At 34.8% G+C, this 21,217-nt stretch overlaps 1 long non-coding RNA gene across 1 annotated transcript in view; it reads right to left on the bottom strand.

Moving 5' to 3' along the window:
• Positions 1-19,018, bottom strand: part of LOC117097312 — a 174,177-nt gene extending 155,159 nt beyond the window's left edge. Inside the window, exon 1 of the long non-coding RNA XR_004442914.1 lies at positions 18,936-19,018. This is a non-coding gene — a long non-coding RNA (uncharacterized LOC117097312). The remainder of the gene's footprint in view (positions 1-18,935) is intronic.
• Between the last annotated feature and the right edge of the window lie 2,199 nt (positions 19,019-21,217).

Raw genomic sequence — 21,217 nt, 5'->3', positions numbered from 1 at the left:
TCTCGATCTCCTGACCTCATGATCCGTCCACCTCGGCCTCCCAAAGTGCTGGGATTACAGGTGTGAGCCACCACACCCTGCCTTGTTTTGTTTTTTTTGAGACAGAGTCCCCACTCTGTTGTCCAGACTGGATTGTGCAGTGGCGTGATCTCAGCTCACTTCAACCTCTACCTCCCAGGTTCAAGTGATTTTCCTGCCTCAGCTTCCAGAGCAGCTGGGATTACAGGCATCTGCCACAACCCCTGGCTAACGTTCGCATTTTCAGTAGAGACGGGGTTTTGTCATGTTAGCCAGGCTGGTCTCGAACTCCCGACCTCAAGTGATCCGCCTGTCTTGGCCTCCCAAAGTGCTGGGATTATAGGCGTGAGCCACCTTGCCTGGCAACTTACTTCTTTATTTTAAAAGTACTTTTAAAATTTCAAAAGTAAAATGTATTTGTGTTTTAAAAATTCTAATACACAAAAGTAAAAAATAAGAGTATCCTCACCTTAGCTCCTCTCTCTCATTGTTTGTCTAGTATTCTTTGCACCTGTGCAGACATTTTACATACAAGGAGGTAACGCAGAGAGACAGAAATGTTCTTCAAACTTTATGGGCAAGGTTATCAAATACTGACACCGGGATTTTATAACAGCTAAAGATGGGTCTTTGTAGATGAGAGAGTTTTCATAATTGGGGTCTTTTCACCATTTCACATAGGGTTTAATTGAACTGTTTGTATTATGATGAAATCTTTAGCTATTCAAATATGAATCATGGATATTTACAGCCCAGTGTTGTCCAATTTAACATTTCATGGTTCTAGCTGCTGAAGCCAGAAAAGGGCATCAGAAGGCAAACCTTTAAATGTTTTTGAAGTTCATTTTAAGTACTCCCCTCAAACTCTAGCTAGGTTTCTAAAGCTTGCTCATTTTCTAATAGATCTTGCCATCTATTAGATGTAAGCTTAGATCTACATCTGCTACATCTAATAGATGGCAAGAAGTCCAATGAGTCTCTGGATCTGGGTGAGATGAACAGCCACCTCCTATCTGTCTGCAGAGAGGGAAGCACTCTGAGAATAGACACTCCTGCAGTTTGGCACATTGTTTTCAGCCCTAACTGAAACTAGGAAATGCAGGGAAGTGTGATCATGAAAATAACAGGATCAGAGGAGTGTAGAAATTAGCTGGCTTTTTTTTCCCCTACAAAATTCATAAAAACAGACTATCTTGAGTGTGTGGTATGATTTCTGGGTTTTATGTAAGAAGAGATGTCTTACAGCTGAAACCGTGAAACCAACAAGAGGATATCTTTCACCTCCTTGTGACTCAAGGCACATTGCAAGAGGGCTGCCTAGAAGTACATCCAACAAAAACAACCCAAAAGCATCAATGCAGGGGTGGGGCTGGAGATGGCGATTCTTTCTAATTAAAGCCCTGGCTCATGTAGCTGTGGGTATACTGTGAGACTACATACGAGTATTTAGTGCAGTGCCTACTTTGTGGAAGCATTCAATACATGGTCATTGGTGCAGTGGTTGTTAAGGCGTCATTCTAACTTTGAGAGCATCCTTGTGACACTTCATTCATGGAGAGCCGTGTTTCTTTATTAACATAAATCCACATAATTCACAGTCAGGTGGGGAAATTTTTTCCTTACCATAAGAAACTTTTAAAATGACCTCTCAAGGTAGGAAGATTATATACATGTGTGTTAGACTGTAAATCCCTTGAATGAGTTTTATCTCCCCGCTCACCATGCCCAGCATAATGCATGACATGACATATAATATGACCTCAATAAATGTTGCCGTCTAGGGTAGTGGGTAAAAGCATAAACTCTGGAGCCAAGCTGTTTTATTCTTGGCTCTCCCGTGTAGCTGTGTAATCATGGGCAAGTTACCTAACCTCTTCATGGTTCAGTATCCTCAACTGTAAGGTAAGGAAATGAATAGTTTCTACCTCCTTGGGTTGCCATGAGGATTAAATGAATTAGGACATGTAAATTGTTCATAATAGTGCCTATGACCTTGGTATGCTATCTGTTTGCTATTATTGTTATGATGACGAAGAAGGTGATGTCCGCTCCCCACCCAAAGCACTAACTTTAGAAATACCTTACAGCTTAAGGACATGCCCTCTGCCTCCTCTCCTGGGACTTCACGACCATCTAAGAAATAGATAAGGTTGCTCTTTTTATATCTGTTAATAGCTCATGATAACAGCTGCTAAGTGAAACACTTTCTACCTGGTTATAATTTTTTTTCAAGGAAAAAATTTTTTATAACAATTTCTTTTTCAAGATGCCAGGGAAGTTATCAAGCACCTCTGCTATAATTCTCAACAGGCAAAGTTGAGTTTTTTTCTTATTATTTTGTAAGCGTCATTTGAAAAATGATTAGAACTCTGATATTTATGCTACATTTAAGAAAATGCAATTTAAGAAAATATAATATTTTCTAAATTATTGTATTATATACATTATATATACATATATACATAGATATACATAACTATATATATTAGTAGCATTGTCTAACCCTACTGGGGCTTTGGGGGGTATCAAATTAGCCTATTCAAGAGTAAATAAAGCACAATAAAACCTATTCTCTCTAAAAATCAATATATAATGCTGTTAATTTTCCTTGATTACTAGATTTGGCAGAATAATAATTGTGCCATGAAACCGACACTACAAAAAATCATTATTCTGATAAAAACAAGTAAGAACAAGCCAACGACTGAGCCGTAGAAAGAAAAAATGTGTCAGGAAGTAGTTTCTGCCATGAAATGAGAATCCAAGGCCTGTCACTGGCCTCAGGATGAGCAAAAGCAATTCTCTCTTGCAAATTGCCCTCATTGCAGCTGAATGATCATATCTCCACCTATGCAGCAATTCTTTCACCCAGTGGTTTCCATAAGCAGTGTGAAAACTGCATCTCACATTTCCTTAGTCAACTGTGCTAGTTGGTGAAACAACAGTGACATCAAACGGAGTGTGTACTAGATTCATTTATCATGTGGACAGGACCATCAACTAATGTCTGGATTGTATCCGACCTTATGTTCTAAAATGCTGAAGGAACAGCAGCTCTCTCCTCCAAAAGGCAGTAGTTGTTTCTAATTTCAGCTAACAAGTCCCATATGAGGCATCCCTGTTTCTCCTTTGTTTTCTGGAATCTATAACAACAGTTTAAAAGGAACGAGAGTCAAAGGCCAAAAAGGAACAAGAGTCAAAGGCCAGAGAGAGAAGATTAGGAAGAGATAGAGGCAAAGAGGGGAAGGAGGAGGTGCTGTGGAACCTAGGAGACCTACTCAGACTACAAGCTTTGCATGCCCCAGGTGGAATTACAGTGAGCAAATTCCCTTCCCCTCCCCAGCCTCAGTTTCCTTAGGAAAAGGGAATGATAAAATCTTTCTACAGTTATTCTCAGAATTTAATGAATTTAATGAAATATTAAACACCTAGCACAATGAACAACAGTATTATTAAAATTATCTTTCAAAATGAATCTTCTTCTTGGCCTTTGGTATGGAACAGAGACCTCATTGCTCCCTTGTGTAAGATAATTGAAGTCAAGCTAGAGTAGACCTTGGAAGGTGAAATAAAGTCATTTGGAGTCCATAGATGACCAGGACACTGCAACCCTGAGTTTACAGGGAGGTACGATACCTGGACCACTCAGTCTCTATATTGGGAGGGAGATCATCATATGAAATTCAGTCAAGTCAGCCTAGAAGACCCTCCTAATGCTCTCCTATCTTCATCTCCTTCACTGCTTAATCAAGCAGTATCACAATCTTCACCCCTCTTACCCAAGCCATTGCAAGAAGAGGAAACTATTTCATCTAACATTGTGGCTATGGAGGCTTAGCAGGAGGGTTACAAAAGAGCTCCTCGTATTGCAAACTTCCTGACAGCTTGGAGGCTATCACCATTACATTTGCAAACCCCTTTTATGGTTACCTTAAAGGTAGAGAAAGTTAAGAGCCTAGAGAAAGCATGTGCCTAGAATGTGAGTACTTGAGGCTTATTCCTATACTTACATGGGAAGGATGAGGTTATTTATTATTTACTTTGCCAACTGTTATTGTTACAGCATCTGTGCCTAACCTCTGAGTCTGAGGCATGAAATTAATAATCCACAAAAAGCAGAGGGAGAAAAAGGAAAAAAAAAATGTTTAATTTCCATGTATCCCAAGTCCAAAAATTAAAAAAAAAAAAGAACCAGAGGGCTAAGTTATAAGCAAAGAAAAAACAAAAGTCGGGGTATGTAGTTAGAAGCAAAGAACTCTGAAGTTACACAACACCTTCTTTAGACGAAGGAGCACAATATGGGATCAGTTCTCTGTCTATCTCCTCTGCCCCAATAATACCCATGGGACAGAATTTAGCGCTGTTCTAGGCAGAGAAGAAAAGGTAAGAGAAAGGATTGTTTTTTTCTCTTTCACTTTCTGCCTTGGTTAAGCTCCAAGGAAAAGTGAGCTTCCAGTGGCAGGGAGTGAATGAGACTGCAGAGAGGCTTTGTTTTACCACTTTAAACTCAGTTTAATAAAATTTCTACCAGAAAACATCCTGATGATGTATCTTCAGCTAAGAGATGGACAGCTATACCTATTCACCACCAGGCAACCCACCCCTTCTCTAACCCTTCCGTCCTCTATTAAATGCCCAATAAATACATAAGAAAGGACAGGGAGATGCTATACCATTCAATCAACTTTTTTTTCAGTTCTTGTGGAAAAATAAACTCACACCAAGAAACATGCCCTAAAAACATCTATAATGTACTAGGTTTCATTGCTTTCTTCATTGCATTCCTCGACAACACAAGACCCTCATTCTCATTTCATCACCAGGTACCAAATAATTTCACACATTACAATCTTGATTGTATGCTTCAGTGTAGTAGTTAAGAGCATAGGGTTTGAACACAGGCAAGAAAATAAAAAAAAGATAAATTGAACTTTACAAAATTAAAAATTTTTTGCATCAAAGAACACTATCAACAGAGTGAAGACACAACCCATGGGATGGGAGAAGATATTTATAAATCATGTATCTGATTGTAACCACAATATAGAAATAATTTTTACAACTCAGCAGCAACAAAACAACTCCATTAAAGAAAAAGCAGAGGACTTAAACAGAACTTTCTCTAAAGAAGATTTAAAAATAGTCAATCATCCTTAATGAAATACAAATCAAAGCCACAATGAGATACAAATTAGGGTGAAAATTATTAATAAGAACAAAAAAGTCTTGGCCAGAATGTGGAGAAATTACTTGAAATCCTTGTGCATTACTAGTGAGAATGTAAAATGCTCCAGCCACCATAAAAAACAGTAGGGCAGTTCCCCCAAAATTTAACAGAATAACCATAGGATATAGCAATTCCACTTCTGGGTATACATCCTGCTGTGTTTTGGATGTGGTTCATTTCTGCCAAAACTCACATTGCAATTTAATTGCCAGTGTGACAGTGATGGGCGATGGAGCCTTTAAGAGGTGATCAGGTCTTTAAGGTAGATTGATGTCTTTCTTGAAAGACTTGTTTAATTTTTGAGGAAATGGATCAGTTGTCACAGAATGGATTATTATAAATGCAAGCTCGGCTTCCTCGGCTTTCTCGACTTTCTCCTTTTTGGCATCCTCTCTAGTCCTTTTGCCTCTACCATGTTATGACTGAGTGAAAAGGACCTCACCAGAAGCCAAGCAGATGCTGGTGCCATGCCCTTGGACTTCCCAGCGTCCATAACTATAATAAATAAGATTTTCTTTTCTTTATAAATTACCCAGTCTATAGTATTCTTTTACAGCAACAGAAAACAGACACCTCTAAGAGAATTGAAAGTAGGGACTCAAACAGACATTGAAACATTCATGTTCATAGAGGCATTATTCACAATAGCCAAAAGGTGGAAGACATCTAAGGGTCCACTGATGGACAAATAAACAAATGTAGTATATCCATGCCTTAAAAGGGAATGAAGTTCTGATAAATGCTATAACATGGATGAACTTCGGAGACATGCTAAGTGAAATAAGACAGACGCAAAAGGACAAATAGTATATGATTCCACTTATATGAGGTACCTTGAGTAGTCAACTTCATAGAGACCGAAAGTAGAATGGTGCTTGCCAGGAGCTGGAGGGAAGAGGGAAATTAGGAGTTATTGCATAATAGACACAGTGTTTCAATTTGGAAAGATGGGCAAAGTTCTGGAGATAAATGGTGATGATGTTTGCAAAACAGTGTGAATGTACTTAATGCCATTGAAATTCACACTAAAAAATAGTTAAAATGGTATGATACACATATTTTATCATAAAAAAGTAAGAATTGAATTTTTAAAAGAGCATAAGGTATGGAGTCAAAGTGTCAAGGTTGGTAGCCCAGCTACCCTACACACTAATTGTGAAGCAAGTAATTTAACCTCTCTTCCCTCAGTTTTCTTCTGTAAAATGGGATAATCAGAGTGCCTATATCCTAAGGTTGCTTTGAAGTTTATATGAAATGATGAAAGAAAAATCCTTGCTCATAATGAATGTACAATATGTGTGAATTATTATTGTTGTTTTTTTTTGGTATGGCTGCTAAACACTCCTTGATGCCACAAAAACAGTATCTATTCCTTTTCTGCTTCTCCCACTGAGTATTTTCCATATATTGCTAAGTATTTATTGATGGATTTATGTATTCATACACAAAGATGAACCTATTGACTCAATATCGGTGGTTGTTTTTCCAACACAGAATATAAATTAATATTGATCAACTCATATTCTTGAGTAAATCCCTGTAAACCAAAGATATGAAGATATGCATTTATAGACAGCTAGCTAAGGATGAAGTATTATCTTGAAAAGCACGTCATTCACAGTACTATGTTCTAATGCCAAGGGAATCATAAGATCTTACCCTTGTTATTATATTATTCTAACTGACCTATACAACCAGCCACAGAGTATAAAACCACATAATTGTTTAAGACACCACCATTTAAAGGAAGATGCAAAGAAGTTGAATAAATAAAACCTTTGAGCCCCATAAACTGATAACCTCTTGGATTTTTAAACATCACCAACAAGGATTAAGGTGTGAAGGACATAGAAAGCAACACTAATAAACTCTGGCCCTGATGAGGTGTGGAACCCTTGTTACATTTAAGGGTAAATGTATTGAGGATGCTGCTAGTTTCAAGTTTTGACAGGGTGAAATATTGGGCATTAGCTAATTCTCTTCATTTTAAACCAAACTATTTTAAAATCAATGCCTCTACCCGAAAACTGCTATAATAAAATATTAACATCCATTCTCAAATAAAACCAATTATTTCTTAAATGAACAGCATTTTCACAATCTTTTCTTAAGACGAATTTTTAAAAAAATTCTCGGGTTGATGCTGGCTTCTAAAATCTTCTATTGGAATTGGAGAAAATTCATTTAAGGGATTATTTCTCCAACAATTTGAGTGACTATTTCCCCCAGATATATTTTGCAGAGTCCACGTCCTAAAGCGTCATAATGCTATTAAATCAGTGCACAGCTGGGCAATTCTTTCTTTGCTCACATTATAGTGATCCCCAGGGAATTTATGTAAATCTATGGAAATTCATTTTAAAGGCAGTGCTTCGAAAGGAAGGATGCATCCTCATTAAGTAAACAATTACATCTACAAGCAGGCTACAAGCAACATACTGGAGAGCTAAATTAAGCTTTCCATCAGGAAAACTAAACCATCCACTTTCACATTTAGGCTTTACCTAAATGCCACCAAAATCATAAGACAAAGGACTCTGAAGTCAAAACAGGTATCAAGGGAACTGTAGCTGAGCCATTGTTGCAGGGCATGGCCTCTAGCCTCCTTTCCGGTCCCACCACCTCATTCCACTTTTGGCAATGCCATAAAGAAATGATGGCAGCTTTATAATTTAAGGACTCTTAGGAAAATTTTATCATATAAGGGGGGAGAGAAATGACCTCTCCTTCCTCCTACAAAGGGCATTCCAAGTCAACCCCAAGAAACTCTGATAAGCCCAGAGAGTCTGCAACATAAAGGACAGGGTCTTGTGTGCTAGAAAGAGAACAAGCTTTATTGTTAGATTTGCCTACATTTCAACTCTAGCTCCTTCACTTATTAGCTGAGTAAATCAACTAGACTTCAGAGCCTCAATTTCATTTGTAAATTGGAGATAATACTACTTCTTGACAGTGTTACAGATTTTTAATAAGGAAAACTACATAAAGTGTTTAATCAGCGGCCTGGAACATGGTTGGCATTCAAATGCCTTTACCTGGACCACAAGGTGAAGAAACCTAAACAAGATCTGGGCTATAGAAATGAGGAGTTAAGTGGGAGGGAAAGAAACTCCTCTGCTTGAAAATGTGGGGTCCTCAAGTAACTTTGTGTCTTCCATCTTAGTAGCTTTATTTATCTTCCCTAATGCTAGAAAAGTAGGGCTAAGGCAATCCATGATAACATTGACTTCAGTATCACATCTCTTTCTTCTTAAGCCATTCTAATATTTACTCTTTTTGGCAGAGATCTCCTCATGTCCCAAAACTCTGTACTCTATAGAGGTAACATCTTGGTTCTAAAGTCATAATTAAAAGTAAAATTATCATATCAAGTTCACCCTTAAAAGCCCCTTAGAATGGTAGAACACTGGAACAGTCTCTCAGTAAGGCCACCATAGGCCATTTCCCATCCATCGTTGGAAGAGATTGCTGATTCTTTGGTTGAGTCCAGCTGGCTTGAGTTTAAGATCTGTATTGTCTCAAAAAATCATATTATAATATATATATAATCTCTATGTAAATAATCTATTATATATAATAGATTCAAATTCCATTTAGCTAGTTGCTCATAATCCATGAGTTAAGTGGAACTGAGACCAACTAAAGAAGCAGACTCCCATCTCCCTGTACACACCGAGTAAAATAATTAGCTTAGTTGCTGAATTGTGTGTTGGCCTTTGTGTTAGATGTCCATCCCTATTCAATCCTCTTCTGAAAAATGTGAAGGAAATAGCCATATCTCCTCAGTACGGGCTAAGATATGGGCAGGTGTTTTAGCCTCAGCACCTCAGCAAGCACAGCATAATGTCAAGATTTATGTGCTGCTACTTTTTATCAGAGAGTGAGTGTAAAAGAAACAAGGCGGGGAAAAAGGAGAAGGTGATTGAAGAGTGTTGCTAAATTAGTTAACAGTAATTAGGCTTCTTCATGTCATAGAACTCTCCCATGGAAAGTCACATGAACCGCACCTCAAGGCCATAGATAGCTGAGAAGAAAGGGAAAGTATTTACCATTTATCTTATTAGCCGTTAGTCCAAAGTTTGTTCACTGGGACTTAATTCCCATGAAATTCCAGACTGTGCATTTGTGGGTACTAAGTAAGATTACTTAAACTTCCTTTTTAACAGGGGAGTCCTGGATTGAGAGGTAAGAAGCACGTGGCATAGTCTTAAAGTAAGACACTGTCAAGTTCCAAGTGAAATCATTCTGAACCCACACACAGCTGGTTACTGCAGCAGCAGTTGAAACGAAAGACACATGAAGCTGAAAGATTGTGAATTGGGATATAAGAGGTGTTGGATACAGAACGCAATGATAGACATAGCTTGTTTAGGCTGTAAAGCTTAGCAACTTCATATTTATTCTCAGGGCATGAAAAGAATATTAAATAAAATATTCCTATGTAATATGTCATAAAATAGCAAGTTTTAGGGATTACATTCTTGGACTCCCAGTAGTAGTGATGACATCATCAGCATTATTATTACTGACATGTTGATTCCTTCTCTCACCTTTAACTCCTTAAATGCTACCAACACTTAAGTCCCTTAGAGAGTAGCTTTCCTTTCCAGATCAATTCAGCCCTTTTCATACCTAGTTAATAGAAAAAGCATTTCTAACCTGGTTTCTCTAATCTTAGTCTCTTCCTAACTGCATTCATATTATTCATAATTGCCATTCTCTAATAGTTTTCATCAAATCATTTAGTTTTCTATGAAAAAAGTGATAATTTTTACTTTGTGGATAAATGTAATACTAAACGTTTTCCCTCCCCATCAAGTCAATATTAACCTCATTTAATCCTTTTCAGTAGAAAATTCTTCTTTTTCAGAAAATAATTTGTGAACTTCCAATCTAAAAAGCAACATTTGATTCCATGTGTTCAACAACTCTGTATTCCTAAAAAATATTAAAGCAACCTAAAAAAGTTTAAGGGACCTAATGAAAAATATAATGAAAATAAGTAAGATAAAATGTTCGAGATGAAGTGACTAGCAGTTTAGGTATAATTCAAGAGAGAATTAGGAATTTGGCAGATTTCTCTGAAGAAATTACGGGAAGAATAAACAGAAAAAAGAAAATGCAACATGTGGAAGAAAGATAATTGTACATGAATACTCGAATGAGAAGAGCTCAGAAAGGAATACTATAAAGGATGAATAAGGAGAATATTCAAAGACATTATACTGGAAATTTTTCTAGAATTAATGAAAGTTTCTGGAGAAATACGTGAAGGATATCTATGCCTACACATAGTGTAGAAAAATGTAGAATCACACAACTTAAAAGAAAGTCTTAAAACTAATGAGGCAGAAGAGACCATCTATAAAGGAATGACAATTAAAATAAAAGCAGACTTCCCAGTAGAAACCATGGAAGCTAGAAGTGGAATAATTTCTTCAGGAAATTATTTTTTAAATGATTCTTAATCTACTATTTTATAGCTAAAAAAAGTCTTCAAGATTCAAAGTAAAGATATTTCTAGTATTTTCAGATAAAATCTGAGAGACTTAGGGAAAGGAAAATGGTAAGTGAAACAGAAAAATTAACAAGCAGAGGACAAACAGAAAGGTCACAGAAATAAAGAAAAATATGGGCCGGGCGCAGTGGCTCAAGCCTGTAATCCCAGCACTTTGGGAGGCCGAGACGGGCGGATCACGAGGTCAGGAGATCGAGACCATCCTGGCTAACACGGTGAAACCCCGCCTCTACTAAAAAATACAAAAAACTAGCCGGGCGAGGTGCCGGGCACCTATAGCCCCAGCTACTCGGGAGGCTGAGGCAGGAGAATGGCGTGAACCCGGGAGGCGGAGCTTGCAGTGATCTGAGATCCGGCCACTGCACTCCAGCCCAGGCGACAGAGCAAGACTCTGTCTCAAAAAAAAAAAGAAAAGAAAAAGAAAAAGAAAAATATGTCACTAATCACAATATTTATATGTATAGACCAAGCCTGTCACTTAAAAAAAAAAAAAATTTAAAGCTCACCAAACAAATTAAACTATATGCTGCTCTATTTACATACATAAAACAATACAGAAAATGACTTAAATACATGTCCATTCTCACTACAGTTATTCAACAAAATACTGGAAATCTAGAGAGTCTAAGACAAGAGAAAGAAATAAAGGTCATCCAATTTGGAAAGGAAGACATCAACTTATCCTTGTTTGCAGATGATATAATCTTGTATTAGGAAAAACCTAAAGACTCCACCAAAAACCTATGAGAACTGATATACAAGCTCAGTAAAGCTGAAGGATACAAAATCAACATACAAAAATTAGTAGCATTTCCATATCCCAATAGTGAACCATAGAAAAATAAATCAAAAAAAGTAATCCCAGTTACAATAGTCACACATAAAGTTAAATACCTAAATTTAAAGAGTTGAAATTGAAAGATCTCTACAAAAAAATAACAATAATAAAAACTACAAAACACTGATGGAAGAAATTGAAGTGGACCTCAAAAAATGGAAAGATATTGCTAAGTGTCCATGCTACCCAAAACAATCTGCAGATTCAATGTAATCCCTATCAAAATACCAATGACATTCTTCACTGAAATATAACAAAAAATTCTAAAATTTATATGGAACCACAAAAGAACCTTACCTTAGAAAGAACCTTAATTATACTATAGTATAGTAACCAAAACTGCATAGTACTGACATAAAAACAGACACATAGAACAATGGAACAGAATAGAGCTATCTCTGTAGTATAATTTCAAGTCAGGTAATATAATTCTTCCAGTTTTGTTCGTTTTGCTCAGATTAGCTTTGGCTATTCTGGGTCTTTTGTGGTTTCACATATATTTTTAAAAAATTTTTTTAATTTCTGTGAAGAATGTCATCAGTATTTTGCATTTAATCTGCAGCCTGCTTTTGGCATTTTGATGAAACAATATTGATTCTTCCAGTCCATGAATATGGAATATTTTTTCCATTTTTTGGTATATTCTTTAATTCCTTTCATCAGTGTTTTATAGTTTTTATTATGGAGATCTTTCCTTTTTTTTAATTCGTAGGTATTTAATTTTACATGTGGCTATTGTGAATGGGATTACTTGTTTGATTTTTTTTCAGATTGTTTAGTATTGGCATAGAGAAATGATACGGGTTTGTGTATGTTTAACAGAGTGACTATAGTAATTAATAATTTAATTGTACACTTTAAGAAAATTAAAATAGTATAATTGGATTGTTTGTAACACAAAGAATAAATGTCTTGAGGGGACGAATATTCCATTCTCCATAATTGGATTATTACACGTTGTATGTTGTACGAAAACATCTTGTGTACCCCCTAAATATATATACCTACTATGTACCTACAAAAACTAAAAATAAATTTTAAAAAAATTTAAAAATTAAAAATAAAGATAGAGCAGGTAAATAATAACTCAACAAAAGCTGGGAAAACTATATCAATATTCTAAAGATAGTTTCTAATATAAAATAGATTATTAGTAAGAAGTGATACTATTTAAAGTTTTAAATCTCAGTGAAATATAACAACTATACATGTAATATGAAGCTAAAGATAACCTCAAATTACACACAATGCAAAACATTTCCAGAATTATAAAATCAACACATTATTATAAAATATGAAGATTAAACACATCTTTCTAACAGTTTAAGCAGAAAAAGTATATAAAAAATGAAAATTTAGGACTACCAAATGATTTAATGTATATATAGACAGATAAATCGATTAGAGATTCCATAGTTTTCTCCAACACATATAGTATATTACCAAAATTGAATAATTGAATGTATTAAGGTATAAAGGAGCAAGTCTCATTTAATTTATATGTATGTACATAAGTACGTGTGTGTATATTTGTGGGAGTGAGGAAGTGTGCATTCTACTTTTTCTGACAACAATGAAATTAAATTAGAAATTATTATCAATAAGATAAATGCTTCACTTTTTAATGAAAATTTCTAACACCTTACAGGAGTAGATGAAATAGTATATGGAATGCAAAGGTACATTTCAGCTAACTTCAACGATTATCCAGTTCATAGCCGATCTACATACTCATTCCCATTGATATTTTTCTGAAGCAAATTCATCCATAAATATTTGTTTGTAACTTTATGTAAGAAAGGCTTTTTTGTTTTTAACATAACCAAAATATCATCGTATATCTTTATTTAAAAAGTCTCAAATATCTAGTCAGTGTTCAATTTCCCTGATTATCTCATATTTTTGTTTGTTCAAGTCAGGATCCAAATTAGAATCATATATTGCAATTGATGGATATGTCTCCTAGGTCCCAAGGAGACACACTGTTAAGGATACACATGATTAGAATTTTAAAAACATTGTTCCTAAATACTCATAGAACATGGGATCAATGTGATGGAGTAAAGATGGCCCTGATTCTTTGTTACTAATCTCAATAGGAAGAGGCATGATTTCCCTTCCCTTGAATCTTCATTCTGTGACTACTTTGACAAAAAATATGGCAGAGTGACCCTTTGCCAGTTCTATGTCTAGCCTTTAAGAGAACCTGCAACTTACACTTTCTGTCTCTCAGAACATTCTTGGAGCATTGGCTGCAACATAAGAAGTCTGACTACTCTGTTGGAGAGGACATGTGGAGTGACCCTGTGCTGCATGGGTAGAAGAAAAAACCGAGGTGAGTTCAGCCCTCCAGCTGTTCTTACCAAGGCACCAGGCATGTGAGTAGAGCTATTTTAGGCTCTCCAGATCAGACTAGCCACCGGCAAATACCACGAGATGAACCCAGTTAATATCACATGGAGCAAAAGAATGACCCAGGCAAATGCTATCTGAATTTCTGACCCACAAAATCATGAACTGTAATAAAATCATGATTATTTTAAGCTACTCAGCTTTTGCCTACTTTATTAGACATCAAATGATAACAAGAGGTGTAAGGGAAGCTAAAATTTTAGTTTTTGAAAAGGCTGAAAAAATTTCTTTAGTGATATTGACAAAAGAGAGAAGACACAAATAAAACATTAAAAAGGACTATATTTCAGATATTCAAAAGATAAAACTAATAAATACTTTAAAATAAAACAAATTTCTAGAAACAATACAATTTACCAAACAAAACTAAGTAGAAATTTTCCAAACAAAATCATATATACATGGATTTATATAACCACTAAGGAACTGAAACCAGTAAATTACGTATTCTTCCATCCCTGCCCCAAACAAACAAGAATAAGAACAACGAAAGTTTACATAGCTTTACAGGCAATTCCACCATAATTCAAGGAGTCACACTTCTCTAAAACAAACAATAAAAACAACAAGAACAACTGCAAAATCCAACAGCTTTACAAAAAATTCTACCATAAATACAGGAACAGACAAAATTTCCTTTCCAGGGAAAAAGAGAAAAAAGGAATGCTCCAATATCATCTCCAATCTCATCCTTTAAGGGAAGTATGATTCTCATATCAAAACTAGGGATAGTATGAGAAAGGAAAATCTCCTTGGACACCACAGATGTGAAAATCCTAAATAAAAATATCACTAAGTTGAACCCCCATAGTCTATAAAATGATACTATCATGACTATGTTGAGTTGATGCCAAAACTGCAAGTCGTTTATCATTAGAAAAATCTACCAGTGTAGTTCACTTCACTAACAGCTTAAGAATAAAAACCATAAAATCATCTTACTAGATTCGTGTAAAGCACTGAATACAAATAAACGAATCAAACGCCTCCTGAAAAGATAAGGTAACATATTATTATATAGTTAATAAAAAATATAATATAGCAGTTAAAATTAATTAATTTCAACTAGATACAACAAAGATAAAATTGTGAGTCTTGGATTAAAATAGCAAATGAAAGGAAAGAGTCTAGTGCAATATCCCCTTTTTGTATACCCATTGGAGAAAGCATAGGTTTTATAATTATTTTTACAACATTATTATAACTATGATACAAAAAGCTTTAAACAATAAAACAATTGTTTTATTTCAGCAAGTAAGCAATTATTTAATTATTAAACAATAATTAATTAAATAAAATTGTGATACTGAGATCAGATCACGCAACAGAATTTTTTAAATTACATATAAACTTTGGATTTCAGAAGGGTGGGGAAAAACACTGGGAAAAATATTCAAATAAATATTTGAATATATCTCACTTCTTAAGTCAAAATAATTTCTAGAAGAAATAAATGAAAAGAAAAATCAATGCTGTGAAAAAAAATAGGCAAATATTTATATGATCTTTTGGAGGCTGACGCCAAAAGAAGAAACCATAAAAGAGAACACTAATACATTGCGTATGTAAAAATTATGAAATAACATGAAACAAATAAATGAAAGCCATAGTTAAAAGACAAATGGCTAACTAGAACACTAATTAGCATGGTATGTGGCAATCAATTATATAACTTTACTATAAAAGTAACCCTTCTAAATTAATTTTTAAAAAGACCAATACCCAATAGGTAACCAGAGGATATACATAGTCAATTAAAAGAAGAAATTTGAATTTTAATTGAATTAAATTCAAATAGGAAAAGCTGTTCAACATCAGAAGATCTCACAAAAACAACACAAATTTTATTAAAGTACTATTTTTTCTCCAGCATTTTGCCATGATTAAAAATTATGCTAATATCCTCTAGTAGCATGGGAGCAGGGAAATACATCTCATTCTTGTGACATTATCAATTGATGTATTTCTAGGAATCAATTTTTCAACATGTATCAAAATTCCTAAAATAACTTATACCCTTTGACTCAGCTATTCCCCTTCTAGGGTTTTACAATCAGAAAACATCTGAGTGTATGTTAATTATATCTCAAAAAATTTGAACAAAATTATTTTCAATTAAAAAAAATTGAACAAGTGTTCAAGGTCGTATAAAGGTGGGGTTTTTTGTTTGTTTCTTTTTCTTGAGATGGAGTCTAGCTCTGTCACCCAGGCTGGAGTGCAGTGGTGTGATCCTGGCTCACTACAATCTCTGCCTCCCAAATTCGAACGATTCTCCTGCTTCAGCCTCCAGAGTAGCTGAGACTACAGGTGCATGTCACCACACCCAACTAATTTTTTGTTTTTTTAGTAGAGACTGGTTGGCCAGGCTGGTCTCAAACTCCTGGCCTCAAGTGATCCGTCTCGGCCTCCCAAAGTGCTGGGATTACAGCCACTGTGCCTGGCCACATATAGGTTTTAATTTACATATAAATTATGTCAGCAAGAAACTGGGAATTGACTAGTCTAAAAAGAGCAAAATGATTAAATGAATTATGGTACAGCCATATATAGAATTTTCTGTAACTGAAATTCAGATAAATCTCTAATTATAATCACAGAAAGATTGTTATACAATATTGTTATATAAGAAGAAAAAGTTACAAAGTAATATGCACAATATGCTCCCATTTTTTTGAAAAAAAACTGTTTGAGCCTACAGGTAAGATTAAAACATTGAGAAAAGACATGCAGAAGATACTGTAGATAATCTCTTGATCACAGAATTATCCTTTTATTTTTGCTCAACTCTTCTACCTAATGTTTCAACAATAAATATGGATTACTTGTATGATGAAAAAAAAAAAAAAAAAAACCAGTGAGGGTGAGAAGGGGAGCAATAGAGAGACAGGACAGAAGAAGGTTTAAAATGCAAGAAATATTACACCACTAAGAAATGTTCTTTGGCTAAGTCCATGGTCTCATTGCCTCTGGTTATTCCCTTTCCTGGAATTCCCTTAACTCTTATGTATATGATTTTGACAGCATTACTGTGCATCTGATTTTGTTTTCTGGTTGATTTACTTTTCAAAGTAATATCACCCCACCAGAGTTTTATAAATACTCTTATGCTGTTTTTATATACTATAAAATTCTGCACACATAGACACTTCAAAATGTTGAATAAATTTAACTGAATAACTATCAATAGCCAAGTTTAGTTTATAATTACAAACTTAGCTAAAAGAACAGATCTCAAGAAATGGACAGTATAGAAATTTCAAGATTAGTCAAGGAAGTGATTCTGTATAGAAGCTGTCCAGCAGGATCCAGACAGTCTAATGTGACAGAACAAGTACTTGGCTGAGGTATGGATTCTTCTACCAATTAAGTTTTGGAAAGTTACTTAAATCTATCAGATCTCAGTTTGGTCAATAAACTAAAGCTCCTTCTATACGTATGATTCCTTGATATTCATGATTTTGCAATGGGTGCTTAGTCTCTGCTATTCACAGAAGTTGTATATAGGAAATGGTGGAATTTAGCACATGGACTACATAGAGTCCAGAAAATTACCAATATTGCTGCCTTGCTTAAGATGAAAATAAAAAAATGGGGTCCAACCTGTTCTTTTACAAAACTTTACTATGTACATTTAGGACCTTTTCATGTCAATAAAGTGAATAAAAATCTGTTTAATTAAATTCACACAAACACACAAGTTTTTGTTAGTATAAAAGAAAGGTTACATTAGCTAATTTGAGAGGCATGATGCCTATAATGAAAGAATTAATTTGCATTCTTATATATTCTATAAAACACTGTACACTAAATTCTGGCTTTTAAAAGATGGTTTTGCACCTCATGCAAATGCTTGTGCTTCTTTATAATGTGGAGTTTAATTGCATTTAAGTGCTTATTCAAAAATATGCCCCCAACTTCTACCTCACTCTACATTTTCAACAGTAACTTAAAAATTTCCTAAGACTTAACAAATTGTGTCTTCATGGGGGTTATTCAACATGGAATTGAGCTAATGATGTTTATAGCATGTGATATTTTGGCTGATAATTTGGAATGACTGAAGCATATGAATAGAAAGGTTATAAAGGGTCATAGTTCTCCTTATCAAAATGTCTAGCCTTATTACCTTAGAGAAAATAAAAATGAAAAGACATATCATGTTTTCACCCTAGTTTCTAGTGTGGAAGTTGATTTGTTTAAGTACCTTTTCAAATCCCAAAATATTCACATCTCAATTCTAAAATGTAGTCTTTAACAAGAAGCCAGACCAATGGAAATAATGAACAGGTTACAGGCTCCAATGCAGAGTCTTTTTTAAAAATGTATCATCAGGATTTGTTTAAAATATCATCTTAAATTAGCAAGGCCATTTCACTTATTCAGCTGTTTACTAATGAGAATCAACATTTATATGACACAGTTAGAACACATTTATTTTTTAATGTATACAGTATAAACATGAGAAGCAGCATACCCATTAAATAGATCTTTATGTTAATATAGTTACATAGATATAGTGACATATTTATGTACAAGTTCTCTATATTCTTACTAAAATTAAGATTAGGACATTAATCTTGTCCTTTACCCATTACTATTTCAAAAAAGTAAAAATAAAAAATCCAGCCAGATGCTTTTTAATTTCAAAGTGTCCTTTTTATCTTTGTGAGCTAGCTAGATACCTACTACAAAGCATTAGTAACTCCTTTCCTGTCAAGTTATTTTTAGGGTGTTTTAGCTTTACTGAGCTCTCTACCAAATGCAAAACATTAGATATGCTGAATTTTTCTCTACTCTGTCCATCCTAGAGATGGAAGCTTTCTTGCTTCAAACCTCAGTGCACACATGTAAACACAATTACTCAAAACAAGGCAACAAGTGAGAGGCAGGGTTAAAATAAGAACTCAGGCAATCTGACTCACAATCCAGGTTTCAACCCCCTAAAACTTGCTGTTTTCTTTGTCCTCTTTGCTGTGAACCAAGACACTTGTTCTGTAGCAGAGTGTTTCTGCTGCAAATCCAGTTGCTACTGCATTATGCAATGAAGTCAGAAGCCTGAGCTTGTGACATCAATATAGGTTGCTATGGTAACACTTTCCATAAGTATTACAGGTTCAGTGTAGGCTCAAAAAAGGGGACTTGAGCAGAGTAGCAAAATAACTGGCATTATTTCAGCCTAAATTACACAGCTGCAAAACTGTTTTATAATTCCTGTAATAAAAAAGTTTTACATATTATGTCATTATTGAAAGTCACTTTTATAATATATATAAAAATGAAAGTTCTCCAGTAGAAATAGTAATGCTACTGACCTTCTAAAGCATTCACATAATCCACAAAGAAGAGAATCTCACTATAACATAGCTAATTATTCCACATATTTAGTCATTTCATAAGTCAGGGTAATGTTATACATTATATATTATGATAAAATCCTAATAACATGTCATTCTAGCTTTTCCATTACAAGAATTATAAAAGGATCTCACAAAGTTGCATATATAAAAGCAGCTTTAGATGAGAAGACTATTTTTAACAAAGCAATAGTAAAGATCACCTTTTGATTACACAAGTTCATTATTATTTTCCTAGAACATGTTTGTCAGTGACTCCATTTAAATAGTTAAATCTACCTTCCTGTGTAAGATATGTTTAAAAAGATTCTTTGGCCTTCAAATTTTTTTAACCTGAATTAGAAGCACATGGCTGAATAATTACAAAGGCTGAACTTCTTTATTAAACAGCTCCTTTGTTTTTCTCATCCTTCTCAAGAGGAGGATCTTAGCTCAATTCTGTAAACACGCTTGAGCTAGGTGTTAGGGTTACAACAGCATGTTGGACATTAGGTATAAGATGCCTAAGACATAATCTCTTCTATGAAAAACTCACACATGTTGAGTTAACAATGATAGCAATAAAAGTACAAACAACAATTGAAAAATATTTACTGAGTATCTGCCATGAGTCAGACACCATGCGGAAGACTTGACATAGATTATCCGATGTAATCCTCACAACAATACAAGCAGGAAGGTGGGTACTGTTATTCCCGTTTTGCAGGTAAGAAAACTGAAGCTCAGAGGGATAAAGTGACTTGCCCGAAGTCACACAGCTAGTTCAGAACACAGCTGGCATTTTAAGTCAGGGCTAACTCCAAATGTTTATGATGTTTAAACAGAAATTAAAGAGAATTCCCTGTTGCTCATTGTGACCAGAATTGAAAATTGCATCATCATTCCACTGAGCAAGAATTCCTTTATGTAGAATTCATTGAAACAGAAAGCAGATGATAATCCTGTGGCTGACTTAATGAGCACTTTTGATGACTAACTTTGCTGTTGGTGTAACATTTAGCAATTCAGAAAATATTTACCTGAAAACATTTCCTTCTTTATCGGTTACAAATGACAATGTACAATAGGGAAAGGATAGACTCTTCAATAAATGATGTTTACCTCACTGGATATCCACATACAAAATAATGAAATTAGACCCATTATTCTTATACCATACACAAAAAACAACACAAAATGATTTAAAGACCTAAACATAAGATGTGAAACTGTAAAATTCCTAGAAGACAAACATAGGGGAAATTCTCCTTGGCATTGGTCTCAGCAATGATTATTTGGATTTGACACCAAAAGCACAGGCTATAAAAGCAAAAATAAACAAGTTTCTGCATGGCAAACAATCAACAGAAGAAAATGGTAACCTACAGAATGGGAGAAAATATCTGCAAACCCTACAGCTCGTACAAGGCTCCTATCCAGACATACAAGGAACTCATATAATTTAATAGCCGAAAGTCAAATAACCCAATTCAAAAATGGGCAAAGTAACTGAATTGACATTTCTCCAAAGACATACAAATGACCGACAAGTACATGAAAAGAAGCTTGACATCACTCATCACCAGGGAAATGCAAATCAAAACCACAATGAGATATTATCTCACACTTGTTAGGGTGGCTGTTATCAAAAAGTCAAGGGAAAAGTATGTTGGCAAGGATGTAGAGAAATGGTAACACTTGTGTGATGTCTGTGGAGATGGTAAATTGGTATGAATATCATGGAAAACTACCATTATGGAAAACAGTAAGGGGGTTTCCCTTAAAAATTAAAAACAGAACTACCCTATCATCGAGCAATCCTACTTCTGAGTATATATCCAAAGGAAATGAAATCAATATCTTAGAGATAT

This window comes from Trachypithecus francoisi, unplaced genomic scaffold (genome assembly GCF_009764315.1).
Source record: "Trachypithecus francoisi isolate TF-2019V2 unplaced genomic scaffold, Tfra_2.0 Lachesis_group15, whole genome shotgun sequence".
Classification (NCBI taxonomy): Eukaryota; Metazoa; Chordata; class Mammalia; order Primates; family Cercopithecidae; genus Trachypithecus; species Trachypithecus francoisi.
The sequence above is the reverse complement of the archived record's forward strand: the minus strand, read 5'-3'. Positions and strand labels throughout refer to the sequence as shown.